This window comes from Microcaecilia unicolor, chromosome 3 (assembly GCF_901765095.1).
Source record: "Microcaecilia unicolor chromosome 3, aMicUni1.1, whole genome shotgun sequence".
In the NCBI taxonomy this organism is placed as follows: domain Eukaryota; kingdom Metazoa; phylum Chordata; class Amphibia; order Gymnophiona; family Siphonopidae; genus Microcaecilia; species Microcaecilia unicolor.
In genome coordinates, this window is record NC_044033.1 from 241,341,303 (window position 1) to 241,360,367 (window position 19,065).

At 44.0% G+C, this 19,065-nt stretch overlaps 1 protein-coding gene across 1 annotated transcript in view; it reads left to right on the forward strand.

The window, feature by feature from the left end:
• LOC115464509 (vomeronasal type-2 receptor 26-like) overlaps nucleotides 1-19,065 on the forward strand; it is a 60,600-nt gene that overhangs the window by 1,009 nt on the left and 40,526 nt on the right. The gene's annotated exons all lie outside the window — the stretch shown is intronic.

A 19,065-nucleotide genomic window follows, 5' to 3' on the forward strand; every position in this document is an offset into this window, starting at 1 on the left:
GCTGTCAGAAAACCCTCCAGTGTTCCCCTGCTGCTGTGTTTGTTTCCTTCTCTTGATGTCCCCTTAGCTGTTCTGCAAGGGCGGGGCTATGAGAGGGAGTGTGATTCCCCTGGATCATGTTGCTTTCTTGTGGTTGGTTAGTGTTGATGCTGACGTACCAGGAAGTGCACTGATGCCTCAAGGTTTTTGTCCACAGTCAGCAGCCAGCTTCAGATGTTGGAGGTGCTTTTTATTATATAGGATTTGTTATTCTGCCATTCATGAACCAACAACTTCCAAACTGCACTTGCTTGCTATGAGTGAAATTCAGTCAACACATTAGCAGAAGCAGCATCGGAGCCTGTGATTTTTTTAATAAAGCTTCGCTTAAAAAAAAACACGTCCATTTTGTGCGGCCTCCCCCGCAATAATACCACACTTGTACCACACTTGTAAGCCGCACTGAACCTGCTATTGAGCGGGAAAGAGCGGGGTATAAATGCTACAAATAAAAATAAAATAAATAAAAACGTATTATAAAGGCGTATTTGGCATGCACAGAGCAGCCAGCCAGTGGCGTAGCAAGGGGGGGCGGGGGGGGGGGCGGTCCGCCCCGGGTGTCAGCACAAGGGGGGTGCTCCGCCGCTCCCGTGCACCCCCCCGCACCCAAAATCCGTCCGCCCACCCCCCCCCCCATGGACGCCTCGTAGAACCCTCCTCCTCCTTCCTTCCTGCCCTCGGCAGCCCTCCTCCTCCTCCTCTCCGCCCCCCCTCCGTATCATAACCTTTTACTTCCCGTAGTGGCAGCAACGTCAGTTACTTACGAAGAAGGCTGCAGGCTCCCCTCCGGCTTCAGCTTCTCCCTTCGCTCTTCACACAGTGAGTGTCCCGCCTTCGCGGAAACAGGAAATGCATCATCACGAAGGTGGGACACTCACTGTGTGAAGAGCGAAGGGAGAAGCTGAAGCCAGAGATGAACCTGCAGTGCCTTCTTTGTAACGGAACTTACGCCGCTGCCACCACAGGAAGTAAAAGGTTGTGATACGGGGAGGGGGGGGGGCAGAGAGGAGGAGGAGGGCTGCCATGGGCGGGAAGGAAGGAATGGAGAGGGCAGGGGACAGAGGAGAATACTGGACATGGATGGGAGGGGAGAGCAGGGGGAGAGAACAGATTGCTGGACATGGGGGAGAGAAGGGGAGAGCATGGGTGAGAGAAGGGGAGGGCATGGGGGACAGAAGGGGAGGGCATGGGGGAGAGAAGAGATCACTGGAGGGGAGGGCAGGGGAGGAGAATTGCTGGACATGGGTGGGTGGATGGATGGAGGGGAGGGCAGGAAGGAACGGAGAGGAGGGCTGTGGGGGAGCTGAGGGAGGGCAGGGAGAATCGCTGGACATGGATGGGAGGGGAGGGCATGGGGAGAGAAGAGATCACTGGAGAGGAGGGGAGGGCAGGGGACAGGGGAGAATTGCTGGTGGATGGATGGAGGGGGCAGGGGAGAGAGGAAATTTGCTGGATATGGATGGATGGTGGAGGGGTAGAGGAGAGAAGAATTGCTGGACATGAATGAATGAATGGGGGTAGGGGAGAGAGGAAATTTGAAGGATATGGGTGGACGGAGGAGACGGCAGGAGAGAATGGAGAGTTCCTGGACATAGACGGAGAATTGCTGGATATGGATGGATGCATGGGGGCAGGGGAGAGAGGAAATTTGAAGGATATGGGTGGACGGAGGAGACGGCAGGAGAGAATGGAGAGTTCCTGGACATAGACGGAGAATTGCTGGATATGGATGAATGAATGGGGGCAGGGGAGAGAGGAAATTTGAAGGATATGGGTGGACGGAGGAGACGGCAGGAGAGAATGGAGAGTTCCTGTACATAGATGGAGAATTGCTGGATATGGATGGATGAATGGGGGCAGGGGAGAGAGGAAATTTGAAGGATATGGGTGGATGGAAGAGACGGCAGGGGAGAATGGAGAGTTGTTGGACATGGATGGATGGATGGAGGGGAGGAAAGTCAGGAAGGAAATGCACATGGATGGAAAAGAGAAGAGAGGAGAAATGTTGGACAAGGATGGAGGGAAGGAAAGACAAAGGAAGGAGATGCACATGGAGAGAGGGCAGATCCTAGATGGAAGGGGCAGGGAGAGAGGGCAGACTTTGGATGGAGGGGACAGGAGAGAGAGGGCAGACACTGGATGGCAGGGAGATAGAGAGAGAAGGCAGATGCTGGATGGAAGGAAGACAGTGAAAAGAAGATGAGGAAAGCAGAAACCAGAGACAACAAACTGCAAGTAAAATATATATTTATATTTTTTTGCTTTAGGATAAAGTAGTATTGTAGCTGTGTTAATAAATAGAACATGGAAATAAGGTAATCTTTATTGGACTAATTTTAATATATTTTGACTAACATTCGGAGAACAAAACCCCCTTCCTCAGGCCAGGATAGGATATTGTAAAATCACTATACTGTACTGATCTGATCTGATGAAGGAGGTTTTGGTCTCTGAAAGCTAAATGTATTAGTCCAATAAAATGGTGGTATTTTATTTTCTGTTTCTGTGGTGTTGCATTGTATGCTTAGTCTGGCCTCTTGGGGGTTCAGTTTAATTTTTGTCTAAATAGAAAGTTTGATTACTTATTCTATAGTGGTTTAGGGTTTATCTGTGTTTGTGAAAAAGACACGGCTTTCTGTTGGCATTGACTGTGCAGGATCGACGATCTGTACTATTCTGTCTGGTTACGTTTTACAATAGGCGAATTGATGTTCTAGTGCTCACTGTAGTGTTTAAGATGCTTTCTTTTTCCTTATGTGACTCGTAGAAATGACTGCTTATGGTATGGTAAAATTGTTCTAGAGATCCTGAGTGTTTTGTATTCTCGGTATGCCTAGTACTGGATTTTGGAGGGGGGTGTTAAAAAATGACCGGCCCCGGGTGTCAACTACCCTAGCTTCGCGACTGCAGCCAGCATAACACTTTGCTGCTCTGCGCATGCTTGACCAGCCGATTCTCTGACTGTTTTAAGAAGGAATAGAGAATGCAAGTGAGCTACAACGAGTAGCTCATTTGCATTCCCTTTCCTTGATGCTTAGCAGTTCCCTACTGATTTGCTATGGAATTTGGTATAGAACGGCTCTAACAGTGACTTTAGTGCTTCTTGGCCTGAATGACATCAGCAGGTAGAAAATGCCAGTCTGAGACTTTTGAAACTGCTTGGCATGTTGGTACAAACAATTTATGGAGCTCAGCAGCCAAGGGATGGATTTCTGCTGCTAAATTAAGTTACCTTGGAAGGACAGAAAGTTGGATAGATGGAAATGTGGGACCTTAATAGGAACGTGGAAGGAGTCTAAGAGAGAAAGACAGACAGAGAAAGGGACAGATGATGTATAAGGGGGAAACGGTGGTGAATTCAAGGAATGGCCTCCCAGTGGAGATCAAAACAGTATCTGAATATAAGAAAGCTTGGGACAAGTACATAGCATAACTAGAAAAATACAAAAAAAAATGTGCAGTCTCTACTAGAGTTCAAAATGGGTACTCTAATACTGATGAGGCAAAACTCTAGCTAATAACATTTAAAGCAGCTGTAATTCAAATTGATTGATTGGAGAAAAGTCCTCAGAAACCAGGGCAAACAATCATTGGTTTTAAACGCTATTACAAAATAGATATATGTAAAAAAACGCTTCGTTTCTATCACTGGGCTACAAAAACTCAAAACTGTTTTTTAGAAAAGATTTTTGAGATGCTTAACAAATATCATACAAAAGTGAAACAGTGCATTACGTTTGTTGTCCACTTCTCATAACATTTCATCTCTATCCCAAGCTTTTTAAATCATGAAAAAAGATTTTTTTAACATATACAATGTTGTACGATTCCTTTATGTGGCCCTACCACATGAACCTTATCTTACCACAACAAAACCTTGTATTTGTTTACTCCGGAGTTTGCAACAACTCTCCGGCACTATGTAAGCCACATTGAGCCTGCAAATAGTTGGGAAAATGTGGGGTACAAATGTAACAAATACATAAATATCAGACAGCACTTACCTTGTATCTCTCATCCAGCACTGATACTCTCTCGTTCAACAGGGCCACCGTTTCACCCCACTAGGCTTCTTCAGGAACAAAGGCTGAACGGCAGAGCAAAGATCTGTAGATCTTCTTTGTGTAGACAGTGGTGGAGATAAAGAAAAAGCCTGACCATTGTTCCACTATCTCTTCCAGAACTTATGAGGGGGTCAGTATTCAGTCAGCATAACTGACTTAACTTAAGAGTTGGCACTGATGTTTAACATAATCCATAGAGGCAAGGCCATTATCTATATAGGCAGTAGGACTGAATCTACTGATAGTGTGGTGACCTCACTGACTTTATGTTTTTAGCGTAGGCAAGCGGAATAAATCTGTATCAAGCAGATTTATTTTAATTATTACAAAGCCTTGTGGTTAAATATGAGAAAGATGGGGTGCTGCATGATAGTAATATGCTGTTCAAGGTGCTGGAGAGCCACTTTCAGGCTCATTTTCGAAAGAGAAGGACGCCCATCTTTTGACACAAATCGGAAGATGGGCGTCCTTCTCACAGGGTCATCCAAATCGGTATAATCAAAAGCCAATTTTGAATGTCCCCAACTGCTTTCTGTCGCTGGGATGGCCAAAGTTCAAGGGGGCATATCGGAGGCATAGCGAAGGCGGGACTTGAGCGTGCCTAACACATGGACATCCTCGACTCATAATAGAAAAAAAAGAGCACCCCTGACGAACACTTGGACGACTTTACCTGGTCATGTTTTTCTTATGACCAAGGCACAAAAAGGTGCCCAAAATGACCAGATGACCACCAGAGAGAATCGGGGATGACCTCCCCTTACTCCCCCAGTGGTCACTAACCCCCTCCCACCCTCAAAAAATATCTTTCAAAATTTTTTTTGCCAGACTCAGATGTCATACCCAGCTCCATCACAGCACTATGCAGGTCCCTGGAGCAGTTGTAGTGGGTGCAGTGGACTTCAGGCAGCTGGACCCAGGCCCACCCCCCCTACCTGTTACATTTGTGGAGGAAACAGTGAGCCCTCCAAAACCCACCACAAACCCACAGTACCCACATCTAGGTGCCCCCTTTACCTGTAAGGGCTATGGTAGTGGTGTACAGTTGTGGGTAGTGGGTTTGGGGGGCTCAGCACACAAGGTAAAAGAGCTATGTACCTGGGAGCAATTTCTGAAGTCCATTGCAGTGCCCCCTAGGGTGCCCGGTTGGTGACCTGGCATGTTAGGGGGACCAGGGCACTATAAATGCTGCCTGCTCCCATGACCAAAGGGCTTGCATTTGGTCGTTTCTGAGATGGGCTTGCTTGGTTTCCATTATCACCGAAAATCTGAAATGACCAAGTCTAGGGATGACCATCTCTAATGACGACCAAAATTTCAAGATTTGGGTGTCCCCAACCGTATTATTGAAACAAAAGATGGATGCCCATCTTGTTAAAATAATACGGCTTTCCCCGCCCCTCCATCAGGACGTTTTGTGAGGACGTCCTCAGCAAAACTTGGGTGTTCCTTTCGATTATGCCCCTCTTTGTATCAGTCTCACTCTAACTGGAATCTCAGATGTATCCAAAGCAGTATAGACACAATAACTGTTCGGAGTGGATGAGCTATTTCATCTTTTTTTCTTATCATCAACTGTATTACAATGTTGTGTTATACTGTGATCCATACAAGCATCCCAATCAAATTAATATTTGTCTCTAAGTTAATGAAGATAGAGGATACATAAGGTTATATTTAAAAGAAACAACCTATATTTCATGGTAAATGAAGCTGTCAGGAGCAGATATCCCTTAAGGATGAACCTCTGAGCAGCAGGACCCAACAGGGACCACATGATGTCCTCACAGGTATTGGAGCTCAGTTAGAAATAGAGCGGTCACCTCAACATAAGAATTACAATTTTGCTATCTTTCTTCATCCTCCTTGTGTGTAAATGCAGTTTAATACTTAATGTTTTCTGCCCATTATTCAAATATTCAATTAGATAGCACCATGAGGAACCATACAGCATCCTACGCCATGCCCAATTGTAACATTTGGAGTGGAAAGAGCGAGCATAATCACAGTAGAAGCTGTTTCACAGCATTAAAGATGGAAATTCATCTACTTCTATTTGTGTTGATGCTTTGTGACATCCTGTGGAAGACAGCTGAATGTCAGTGCTCACTTGGAAACTACTTATCAATACCTCTACGACCAGGTTACCATAGGGATGGGGACATCATGATAGGGGGACTCGTAACTGTAGAAACCTTTTACCCACTTCATCATCCATCCTGCACAACTGTTCCCTCATTTGAAGGACATACCATGTAAGTAGCATCATGGCTTTGTTCCTATATGACACAGGCTTGAAGCTTTTATTTTGGTTGGTCGCAGCATGAACTGCGAAAATAACCTGAAGTCATTTTACTAATTCTCTCACATTAAGTCTGAGTATTTTCCCTTTGAAAGGTGCCGTGGGAAAAAGGACTTGCTAGGATTTTCATGTCTTTATCTGTGAATATTTTCCCTTAAAACCATTGTGAAAATATACAACTAAATGTGGTGTTGTCTTTCTGAAACCCTCATACCTTTTAAAGCAGGCAAAAATATACTTTTCCCTGTGTCTACTTTTTCCAATGAACAGAGTGAAAGGTTTGCAGACAGCTTTAGATCCTGGGTATACATATTGTGAAAAGTGACCGCCCTACATTTTTCCAAAGCATGTTTGCATTCTGATGCTGTTTGTGTTGAACCACTATAGATACCCACCAATTCTCCATGAATGAAAAAATTCAAATCTTTTTTTCAGGTTCTCCCTTTCTTAATTCCTTTGACATCCTTTTATAATTGAACTTTTCCTTCTTTTGAAAATACTACTTGTTTGTACCTTACATAAGTACATAAGTAATGCCATACTGGGAAAAGACCAAGGGTCCATCGAGCCCAGCATCCTGTCCACGACAGCGGCCAATCCAGGCCAAGGGCACCTGGCAAGCTTCCCAAACATACAAACATTCTATACATGTTATTCCTGGAATGTTGGAGTTTTCCAAGTCCGTTTAGTAGCGGTTTATGGACTTGTCCTTTAGGAAACCGTCCAACCCCTTTTTAAACTCTGCTAAGCTAACCGCCTTCACCACTTTCTCCGGCAACGAATTCCAGAGTTTAATTACACGTTGGGTGAAGAAAACTTTTCTCCGATTTGTTTTAAATTTACTACACTGTAGTTTCATCGCATGCCCCCTAGTCCTAGTATTTTTGGAAAGCGTGAACAGACGCTTCACATCCACCTGTTCCACTCCACTCATTATTTTATATACCTCTATCATGTCTCCCCTCAGCCGTCTCTTCTCCAAGCTGTATAGCCCTAGCCTCCTTAGTCTTTCTTCATAGGGAAGTCGTCCCATCCCCGCTATCATTTTAGTCGCCCTTCGCTGCACCTTTTCCAATTCTACTATATCTTTCTTGAGATGCGGCGACCAGAATTGAACACAATACTCAAGGTGCGGTCGCACCATGGAGCAATACAACGGCATTATAACATCCTCACACCTGTTTTCCATACCATTCCTGATAATACCCAACATTCTATTCGCTTTCTTAGCCGCAGCAGCACACTGAGCAGAAGGTTTCAGTGTGTTATCGACGACGACACCCAGATCCCTTTCTTGGTCTGTAACTCCTAACGTGGAACCTTGCATGACGTAGCTATAATTCGGGTTCTTTTTTCCCACATGCATCACCTTGCACTTGCTCACATTAAACATCATCTGCCATTTAGCCGCCCAGTCTCCCAATCTCGTAAGGTCCTCTTGTAATTTTTCACAATCCTGTCGCGATTTAACGACTTTGAATAACTTTGTGTCATCAGCAAATTTAATTACCTCGCTAGTTACTCCCATCTCTAAATCATTTATAAATATATTAAAAAGCAGCGGTCCTAGCACGGACCCCTGAGGAACCCCACTAACTACCCTTCTCCATTGTGAATACTGCCCATTTAACCCCACTCTCTGTTTCCTATCCTTCAACCAGTTTTTAATCCACAATAGGACATTTCCTCCTATCCCATGACCCTCCAAATTCCTCTGTAGCCTTTCATGAGGTACCTTGTCAAACGCCTTTTGAAAATCCAGATACACAATATCAACCAACTCCCCTTTGTCCACATGTTTGTTCACTCCTTCAAAGAATTGAAGTAAATTGGTCAGGCAAGATTTCCCCACACAAAAGCCATGCTGACTTGGTCTCAGTAATCCATGTCCTCGGATGTGCTCTGTAATTTTGTTTTTGATAATAGCCTCTACCATTTTCCCCGGCACCGACGTCAGACTCACCGGTCTATAATTTCCCGGATCTCCCCTGGAGCCTTTTTTAAAAATGGGCGTTACATTGGCCACCCTCCAATCTTCCGGTACCACGCTCGATTTTAAGGATAAGTTGCATATCACTAGCAGTAGCTCCGCAAGCTCGTTTTTCAGTTCTATCAGTACTCTAGGATGAATACCATCCGGTCCAGGAGATTTGCTACTCTTCAGTTTGCCGAACTGCCCATTTACGTCCTCCAGGTTTACCGTGAAGTCAGTAAGTTTCTCCGACTCGTCTGCTTGAAATACCATTTCCGACACCGGTATCCCACCCAAATCTTCCTCGGTGAAGACCGAAGCAAAGAATTCATTCAGTCTGTCCGCTACGTCTTTGTCTTCCTTGATCGCCCCTTTTACCCCTCGGTCATCCAGCGGCCCAACCGATTCTTTTGCTGGCTTCCTGCTTTTAATATACCGAAAAAAAATTTTTACTATGTTTTTTTGCCTCTAATGCTATCTTTTTTTCATACTCCCTCTTGGCCTTCTTAATCTGCGCCTTGCATTTGCTTTGACACTCCTTATGCTGTTTCTTGTTATTTTCATACGGTTCCTTCTTCCATTTTCTGAAGGCGTTTCTTTTAGCCCTAATAGCTTCCTTCACCTCACTTTTCAACCAGGCCGGGTGTCTTTTGGACTTCCGTCTTTCTTTTCTAATTCGCGGAATATGTATGGCCTGGGCCTCCAGGATGGTATTTTTGAACAGCGTCCACGCCTGTTGTACAGTTTTAACTCTCTCAGTTGCCCCCCTAAGTTTTTTTTTTACCGTTCTTCTCATTTTATCATAGTCTCCTTTTTTAAAGTTAAACGCTAACGTATTTGATTTTCTGTGTACAGTTACTTCAAGGTTGATGTCAAAACTGATCATATTATGGTCACTGTTATCAAGCGGCCCCAGTACCATAACGTCCCTCACCAGATCATGCGCTCCACTAAGGACCAAGTCTAGAATTTTTCCTTCTCTCGTCGGCTCCTGCACCAGTTGCTCCATAAAGCTGTCCTTGATTTCATCAAGGAATTGTATCTCTGTAGCGTGTCCCGATGTTACATTTACCCAGTCTATATTTGGATAATTGAAGTCACCCATTATTATCACATTGTTCGCGTCTCTGATTTCTTTTATCATTTCTGTGTCTACCTGCTCATCCTGGCGAGGCGGACGGTAGTACACTCCTATCACCATTTTTTTCCCTTTTATACATGGAATTTCAACCCACAGTGATTCAAAGGTGTGATTTGTGTCCTGCTGAATTTGTAATCTATCTGAGTCAAGGCTCTCTTTAATATACAATGCTACACCTCCACCAGTCCGGTCTACCCTATCATTACGATATACTTTGTACCCCGGTATGACAGTGTCCCACTGGTTATCCTCCTTCCACCAGGTCTCAGTAATGCCTATTATATCCAATTTTTCATTTAGTGCAATATATTCCAACTCTCCCATCTTATTTCTTAGACTCCTAGCATTTGCATATAGACATTTCAGAGTATGTTTGTTGTTCTTTTTTGCATGATGCTTAGTACCTGACACTATTGATTTGACATCTTTTGTCTGATCTTTAGTTGTATTTAAGGGCACCTGGCCTACCATGGTCTGTTGTGCAACCTCACTATCCAGAAACCCTATCTTCCCTGTTTGTGAGGTATCTTTGCAAGATACCTTTTCCCGAACCATGCACTTTTGAGCGACTGTCGGCCTTCCCCCCATTTCTAGTTTAAAAGCTGCTCTATCTCCTTTTTAAATGCCGACGCCAGCAGCCTGGTCCCACCCTGGTTAAGGTGGAGCCCATCCTTTCGGAATAGGCTCCCCCTTCCCCAGAATGTTGCCCAGTTCCTAACAAATCTAAAACCCTCCTCCCTGCACCATCGTCTCATCCACGCATTGAGACTCTGGAGCTCTGCCTGTCTCTTGGGCCCTGCATGTGGAACAGGTAGCATTTCAGAAAATGCTACCCTAGAGGCTCTGGATTTGAGCTTTCTACCTAAGATCCTAAATTTGGCTTCCAGAACCTCTCTCCCACATTTTCCTATGTCATTGGTACCCACATGTACCAAGATAGCTGACTCCTCCCCAGCACTATCTAAAATCCTATCTAGGTGACGCGTGAGGTCCGCCACCTTCGCACCAGGCAGGCAAGTCACCAGGCGATCCTCACGTCCACCAGCCACCCAGCTATCTATATGCCTAATGATCGAATCACCAACAGCTGTCCTAACCTTTCCCTCCCGGGCAGCACTTGGAGACATATCCTCAGTGCGAGAGGATAGTACATCCCCTGGTGGGCAGGTCCTGGCTAAAGGAGTACTTCCTACTTCACCAGGGTGATGCTCTCCTTCTAGGAGACCTCCCTCCTCCAAGGTAGCACAAGGGCTACTAGACTGGAGGTGGGACCTCTCTACAACATCCCTGTAGGTCTCCTCTATGTACCTCTCTGTCTCCCTCAGCTCCACCAAGTCTGCTACTCTAGCCTCAAGAGAACGGACATGTTCTCTAAGAGCTAGGAGCTCTTTGGATCGGTCGCAAACATATGACATCTCACCAACTGGGACATAATCATACATGTGACACTCAATGCAAAAGACTGGATAGCACCCCTCTCGCTGCTGGACTGCTGACTCCATCTTAGTGTTTTTGAGTTTTCCAATATTTTAAAACTTGCTACAGTATTAAGGATATTAGCCTAATATAAAAGTGTCTTTTACTTTATATAGTGTATTGTATGATTTTAGTATTTCCTTCTTAGATGGTAATGAAATGTATTTAAAACCCCATAAGACCACTCCTTGCTTGTTTCCCTAATTACAATAACTGACTATAAATGAGGAGTTGTCCTAGGGGTGGGTGGGAATACTAAATTAGATCCTGCAGTGGCTGTTAGATTCTATCTATTAATGCTGTGGTACAGTGGAAAAGACTATGGAGATTAGCTGTTTTCTGTTAGCTGTTGAAATTTGCTTTTTAAGTTTGCCTAACACTAACCTACAATTCCTCCTTTAAACCCCAATCTTTAAGTTCCCAAAGCACAAGCAAAGTAGTGTTCACTTACCAGAGAAATGTCCTCTTCTCTCAGAACTTCTCAGAAAGAAAGTTCAGTGGGACCTTCCCTCTTTATATACTTTTGAATCTAAGGGGCCTCTTTTGAGCAACCTATGCAAGTATTCTACTTCCCCCACACCTTAATTATCACTTAATTGAGGTCACTGGATGAGCCAACTCTCCAGCAGCCAAGGAAAAGAAAAATAACTGCCGTTTAGAACAAAGGAGTTCCTACTTCTAGAAAAGGTTTCAGTTTAAAACTAGGTCACTGGATGAGCTAACTCTCCAGCAGCCAGCAGCCAAGGAAAAGAAAAATAACTGCTGTTTAGAACAAAGGAGTTCCTACCTCTAGAAAAATTTCAGTTTAAAACTATGTGGAAAATGCCTATTTCTAGAGAAAAGTTCAGTTTAAAACTGTGGGGAAGGGGTTTATACACTATGGCAACTAGTTAATGGTGCTTGCTTTTCTCTCTCTCTCTCTCTCTCTCTCTCTCTCTTTTTATTCCTCTAAACTAGGCCCTGCTTGCTTTTCCCCCTCTCTCTCTCTTTTTATTCACCCTTAATACTAAATTAGATCCTGCAGTGGCTGTTAGATTCTATCTGTTAATGCTGTGGTACAGTGGAAAAGACTATGGAGATTAGCTGTTTTCTGTTAGCTGTTGAAATTTACATTGAGGGGCATAATCGAACAGAAACGCCTATCTCCATGGGCGTTTATCTCCGAGAACGGGTCCGTGAAGGGGCGGACCCAAGCGTATTTTCGAAACAATTAGACGTCCATGTTTTATTCGCCAAGTTGTGAGCTGGGCGTTTTTGCTTTTCAGCGATAATGGACAATGAAATCGCCCAGCTCAAAAACGAATAAATCCAAGGCATTTGTTCGTGGGAGGGGCCAGGAGTCGTAGTGCACTGGTCCCCCTAACATGCCAGGACACCAACCAGGCACCCTAGGGGGCACTTTTACAAAAACAGAACAAAAGGTAAAAGAGCTCCCAGGTGCATAGCACCCTTCCCTTGTGTGTAGAGCCCCCCAAATCCCCCTCAAAACCCACTGCCCACAAGTCTACACCATTACTATAGCCCTAAGGAGTGAAGGGGGGCACCTACATGTGGGTACAGTGGGTTCGGGGGGGGGGGGGGTTGGACGACTAAGCATTAAGCAGCACAATTGTAACAGGTAGGGGGGGGATGGGCCTGGGTCCACCTGCCTGAAGTCCACTGCACCCCCTAACAACTGCTCCAGGGACCTGCATACTGCTGCCAGGGAGGTGGGTATGACATTTGAGGGTCAAAATAAAAAGTTGTGAAACATCATTTTTTGTGGTGGGAGGGGGTTTATGACCACTGGGGGAGTCAGGGGAGGTCATCCCCGATTCCCTCCAGTGGTCATCTGGTCATTTAGGGCACTTTTTGGGGCCTTATTCGTGAAAAAACAGGGTCCAGGAAAAGTGCCCTAAATTCTAGCTAAAAATGCATACTTTTGTCCCATTATCTGTGAAATGCGCCCATCTCTGTTCGGCAGATAACCACGCCCCAGTTCCGCCTTCGCCACACCTCTGACATGCCGCCATCAACTTTGTCCGCATCCGCGACGGAGTGCAGTTGAAAACGTCCAAAATCGGCTTTCGATTATACCGCTTTAATCGTTTTTGTGAGATAAACGCCCATCTCCCGATTTAGGTCGGAACTTGGGCGTTTTTCTCGTTCGATTATAAGCTGAATTGTATCTTCCTTTTGCTTTCCCAATATGTTGCCCAGTTCCTAACAAATGTAAACCCTTATCCCTGCACCATCGTCTCAACCATGCATTGAGACACTGGAGCTCTGCCTGCCTCTTAAGTCATGTGTTTGGAACGAGGTGCATGTCCAAAAATACTACCTTGGTGGATCTAGATTTCAGTTTTCTACCAAAGAGCCTAAATTTGGCTTCCAGAATTTTCCTCCTACATTTTTCTATGTCATTGGTTCCCACTTGCATCATGACTGCCGGCTCCTCCCCAGCACTAGTGAAAATCTTATTTAGTTGTTGTGTGAGATCCATCACCTTTGCACAAGGCAGGAAAGTGACCAGGCGATTCTCACACCCACCAGCCACCCAGCTATCTACATGTCTAATGAACAAATGGCCAGTATTCTCAGTGGAGGAGGGTAGTTAGTGGGGTCCCGCAGGGGTCTGTGCTGGGTCCGTTGCTTTTTAATGTATTTATAAATGACCTAGAGATGGGAATAACTAGTGAGGTAATTAAATTCGCCGATGACACAAAATTATTCAGGGTCGTCAAGTCGCAGGAGGAATGTGAACGATTACAGGAGGACCTTGCGAGACTGGGAGAATGGGCGTGCAAGTGGCAGATGAAGTTCAATGTTGACAAGTGCAAAGTGATGCATGTGGGTAAGAGGAACCCGAATTATAGCTACGTCTTGCAAGGTTCCGCGTTAGGAGTTACGGATCAAGAAAGGGATCTGGGTGTCGTCGTCGATGATACGCTGAAACCTTCTGCTCAGTGTGCTGCTGCGGCTAGGAAAGCGAATAGAATGTTGGGTGTTATTAGGAAGGGTATGGAGTCCAGGTGTGCGGATGTTATAATGCCGTTGTATCGCTCCATGGTGCGACCGCACCTGGAGTATTGTGTTCAGTACTGGTCTCCGTATCTCAAAAAAGATATAGTAGAATTGGAAAAGGTACAGCGAAGGGCGACGAAAATGATAGTGGGGATGGGACGACTTTCCTATGAAGAGAGGCTGAGAAGGCTAGGGCTTTTCAGCTTGGAGAAGAGACGGCTGAGGGGAGATATGATAGAAGTGTATAAAATAATGAGTGGAATGGATCGGGTGGATGTGAAGCGACTGTTCACGCTATCCAAAAATACTAGGACTAGAGGGCATGAGTTGAAGCTACAGTGTGGTAAATTTAAAACGAATCGGAGAAAATTTTTCTTCACCCAACGTGTAATTAGACTCTGGAATTCATTGCCGGAGAACGTGGTACGGGCGGTTAGCTTGACGGAGTTTAAAAAGGGGTTAGATAGATTCCTAAAGGACAAGTCCATAGACCGCTATTAAATGGACTGGAAAAATTCCTCATTTTTAGGTATAACTTGTCTGGAATGTTTTTACGTTTGGGGAGCGTGCCAGGTGCCCTTGACCTGGATTGGCCACTGTCGGTGACAGGATGCTGGGCTAGATGGACCTTTGGTCTTTCCCAGTATGGCACTACTTATGTACTTATGTACTTATGTAAATCACCAATTACATCACTTGTCCTGACCCTTGCTCCTTGGGCAGAAATTCCTGGAGACACATCCTCAGAGCGAGAGGATATTGCATACCGTGGTGGGCAAGTCCTGTCTACAGGATTACTTCCTACTTCACCAGGGTGATGCTCTCTTTCTGGGAAACCTCCCTCCTCCAAGGCAACACTGGATCACCATGGCATTTTGTGGTTCCCTCTTTGACTACTATTATCCGTAAAAATGGTGATACCTTACAAGAAGGGAAACAAACACGCCCAATGCAGCAATATGCAGTGTGCACTATTTTTCTATCATTATGCATTTTCTAAAGCAGCAGTAGTTTGCTTGCCATTAGTTTACTGAATCAAGAGTAAAGTTCTGCATATGCATTAGAGCATTTTGTGCTAAAGCTGAGTTCAACACTGATGTGCAGATGATTGCATCTCACACTTGACAGCACATAAAGTTACACTGGCTTCCTCTTAAAGAACGCATTACGTTCAAAGTATGCACTCTGGTTCATAAAATCATTCACGGAGATGCTCTGGCCTACATGCTAGACCTTATTGACTTGCCACCCAAGAATGCTAAAAGATCATCACGCACATTCCTGAATCTTCACTTCCCCAGCTGTAAAGGACTAAAATACAGATTAATACATGCATCCAGCTTCTCATACTTGAGTTCGCAGCTGTGGAATGCATTGCCATTTGACCTGAAAACAGTTCACAACCTAATTAACTTTCGTAAATCATTGAAGACTCACCTCTTTAACAAGGCATACCACAATGATCCATAATAAGAACTGTAACGCATCACCACTTAAATGCTATTCCGAATGCTCTCTCTCTTTGTACCAATCATTTAATTTTATTATGTCACCCATGTTTTATATGTAATACCAATTGAATGTTTTTTCTTCTCACCTGATTGTTTAATTTTATTATGTCATCTATGCTCTCCATGTAATACCAATTGTATCTTTTACTCTGGAATGGCAAAAGCCATGACAGAAAATTGTAAGCCACATTGAGCCTGCAAATAGGTGGGAAAATGTGGGATACAAATGCAATAAATAAATAAATAATAACCAGTGAAGTGTTTGCCTGAATATCCAGTGAAACCTGTAAACACACAATCTGTGCAGTAAGATTGAGGAAAGTTATTTGTGTGAACAGAGTTTTCAAGCACTGATGTAGTAATCTCAGAGGTTTCCTGTGAGTTGTCTTATATTTTGCACAAAATTCAACTACAGCTACCCATAAAATGAATTGGATAATGAATATTTGCATGAAGCTTTATAATAGTCAACTTCATTGAGGTTTAGTGATCTCCCACCTCACCTCCTCTTCCTCTTTTTTTTTTCTTAGCCTCATCGTTTTTCCTTCCTTCCCCTCCCATCCCTCCCCTTCTCACTCTCTGGGACACATTTTCACCTGTGGTGGATGTGAATTTCCACTAACACTTCCAGCTGTTCCATCATAGGTCTGGCCTCATTTTTATTGCTGGTGATTGGGAATTTCCACCTGTACTTCCAACCATGCCATGTCTCCTAATATCACTTTCTCATCCAACCTCCTTTGGTTCCTGTATAATCTTGGTGGGGAGTTTCTATTGTTGGTTCAGATTCATATGGATGGGCAAAGAAACAGCAGTGCTCGAGTCCAGTGATTATGTGTTTGTGCATGTGGGTGGGATGTGCATTTGCCTGCTGTGGCCAGTTTCCTGCCAAAATGCAGTTAATTTGTGCTAAACCTTTTTAGTCTTTGTTGTCAGACCAATATGTAAAGTTTGCTACAAACAATGCTTCTAACCCTAATCCTAAGCTTATTTCTCTCTTGTATATTACTAATGTCTGTGCTTCTGTGTGTTAAAGTTCAATGCTAATTTCATATTAAATTACATTTATTGTCCTTAAAGTCCTGTAGCATTGAACTATTATAACTTCTTGGCCTTTGTTTCTGCGGTGGAGGAGATTAACAACAGCTCGGAGCTCTTACCCAACCTCACACTGGGGTTCCACATTTATAACCCCTATAACAATTTATTACTAATGCATAGAGCTGCCATGAATATATTTTCAGGAATGGACTCCAGAATCCCAAATTACAACTGCAAAACATCTGGACCACTGGCTACTATTATTGAAGGTCTTTCGGCTGAGCTTTCGAGACAGTTTTCCAGTCTGTCCAGGATATACCACTACCCACAGGTCAGGGAGCATCTTTGACTTCACTTCATTCCCGCTTCTGTAAATCTTCCTTAAAGAACATCAACCTTTAGCAGAATGAAGCCAAATTACTAACATCTCACCCTTAACTGTGACAAACTGTAGAATTTAAATGATGATTCAGAGACAAAAGTTTGTAAAATGAACTTCATGAAAGTAAATGATGGGTAAAATATTTAGTTGTCAGAGCAGTGGGCTGACACATCCTATTTCCCCCTTCTGGTATTTATTACAACTTCAGCCTCTGTTGCTTTGGTTCAAACTTTAATATTATTATTTTAACTCAGGAGGTGCAATAAGAAATCTGAGAGGGGAATTCCTCCCAAGCAATGATTTATTGTATAATAACCAAACTAGTGGGGTTTTATTTAAGCAGCAGTTTCATGATAACTAATACATTTTCCTGAAATGAAACAAACCAAAGCAACAAGTAGCCTGACTTCTACTTTCTGGAAGAAAGGCAAATTGCTCTAATTCATTGGTTCTCAACTGGTATATTGGGGCCGGCACCTAGAGCAACATTTTTTCTCTTCCCCTTCTTTCCTGCCACAGATCAAGAGCCTCACATTCTTCTCAGCTTCTTCCCCCTCCCCTGTGACTGCTGCTGCTCCCCTCCTTCGCCAGCCCCCTCCTCCGGTGGTCAATACTCACTTCACCACTGGCAGCAGCAGTCATAGTGCACTGTCTTGGCTGACCCAGAGCCTTTCTTCCGCAGCTGTCCCTGTTCAAGCATAGATTGAGGGTGGATAGAGATATCCCTGATTTAATGAAGTGTGTCTCCTGCTGTACTATTTATAAAATACAGGTTCACATCTGGATCACAGCAGGAGTTAGCCAACCTATGGCATGTAAACCAACCATGCACCCTCAAGTTGTACGGCAATCTTGATCTACAGAAGCTGAAGGACAGAATAGCAAGATTGCTCCTGCCTTGTTAAGAAATTAATAAACAAAGGGTCTGTGGATTTTGAGGGTCTGGAGGAAAGTCCCAGGGTGGGGCTTTTATTTCAGAATTTAATTAGTAGCAGCAACAGAGGTCACATGGGGGAAAGTTCCCTTTTACTTTGCCACCTCCCCAGAGAAGGGAAAATAGTAAAACTAGAAGACATAAATTGCGGTTTCAGGGTGGTAGACTTAGGAGTAATGTCATAAAATTATGTTTCATTGAGAGGTTGGTTGGTGGCAGAAATGCCACCCCAAGGGAGGTTGTGGAGAAAAAAAACAATGACAGAATTCAAAAAGGCATGGGATGAACACAGAATATCTCTAATTAGAAAATGAATAGTATAAAAATATAACTTAAATGACTGTATGTGTGTTTGCATGTCACGTGGTGTTTAGATGGCGACTCTGGCTGTAAAAAACTAAGGCTGATACTGGACAAGCTTTTATGGTCTGGGTCCTATATTTGGCAAACCAGTTTAGGACGGGCTGGAGGGGGCTTTGATGGCATCTTCAGTAGTTGAAACCTAAGGACAGGTGGGCGGACTTCTACAGTCTGTGTCCCAGAAATACCAAGAGAGCCAATGATCAAGTATTTTATATCACATTCATTGTTAGTATAATCAGGAGTTGATAATGAGTGTGAATGTTGGGCAGACTGGATGGAAAGTTCTGCCATCATTAATATATTACTCGTTGGCTTTATCATTTCACTTTTTTTCTCCTCTGCTCTTTACAGTATAATTATGCCCTAAGTATTTGATATGTGAATGAAATGTGATATTTTAATGAGAAAGGCGCTGATAAATGTAACAGAACCAGGTCATCAGGAACATACCTAAGCCTTCATTACCCAAATTGCAAAGGACTCAAATACAAAACAACCTATGCATCTAGGTTCTCCTATATAAGCACACAACTATGGGACGCACTCCCAAAAGCTGTGAAAACAATCCATAGCCACCTAAATTTCAGGAAATCACTAAAAACCAACCTGTTCAAAAAGGCTTACCCTACCGATCCAACATAAATCCCCACACCCGGCAACACAACAAAACCAATGATCGCATTGGACAATATACAACCTTCCCTCCCTTCGAACCTCATGGTGCCTGAAACACACCGACTTTATTCGACCACAATATAACTTTGTATTTGTTCTCTATCGGACTTGGTGAGCGCCTTTACAGTACTATGTATGCCACATTGAGACTGCAAATAGGTG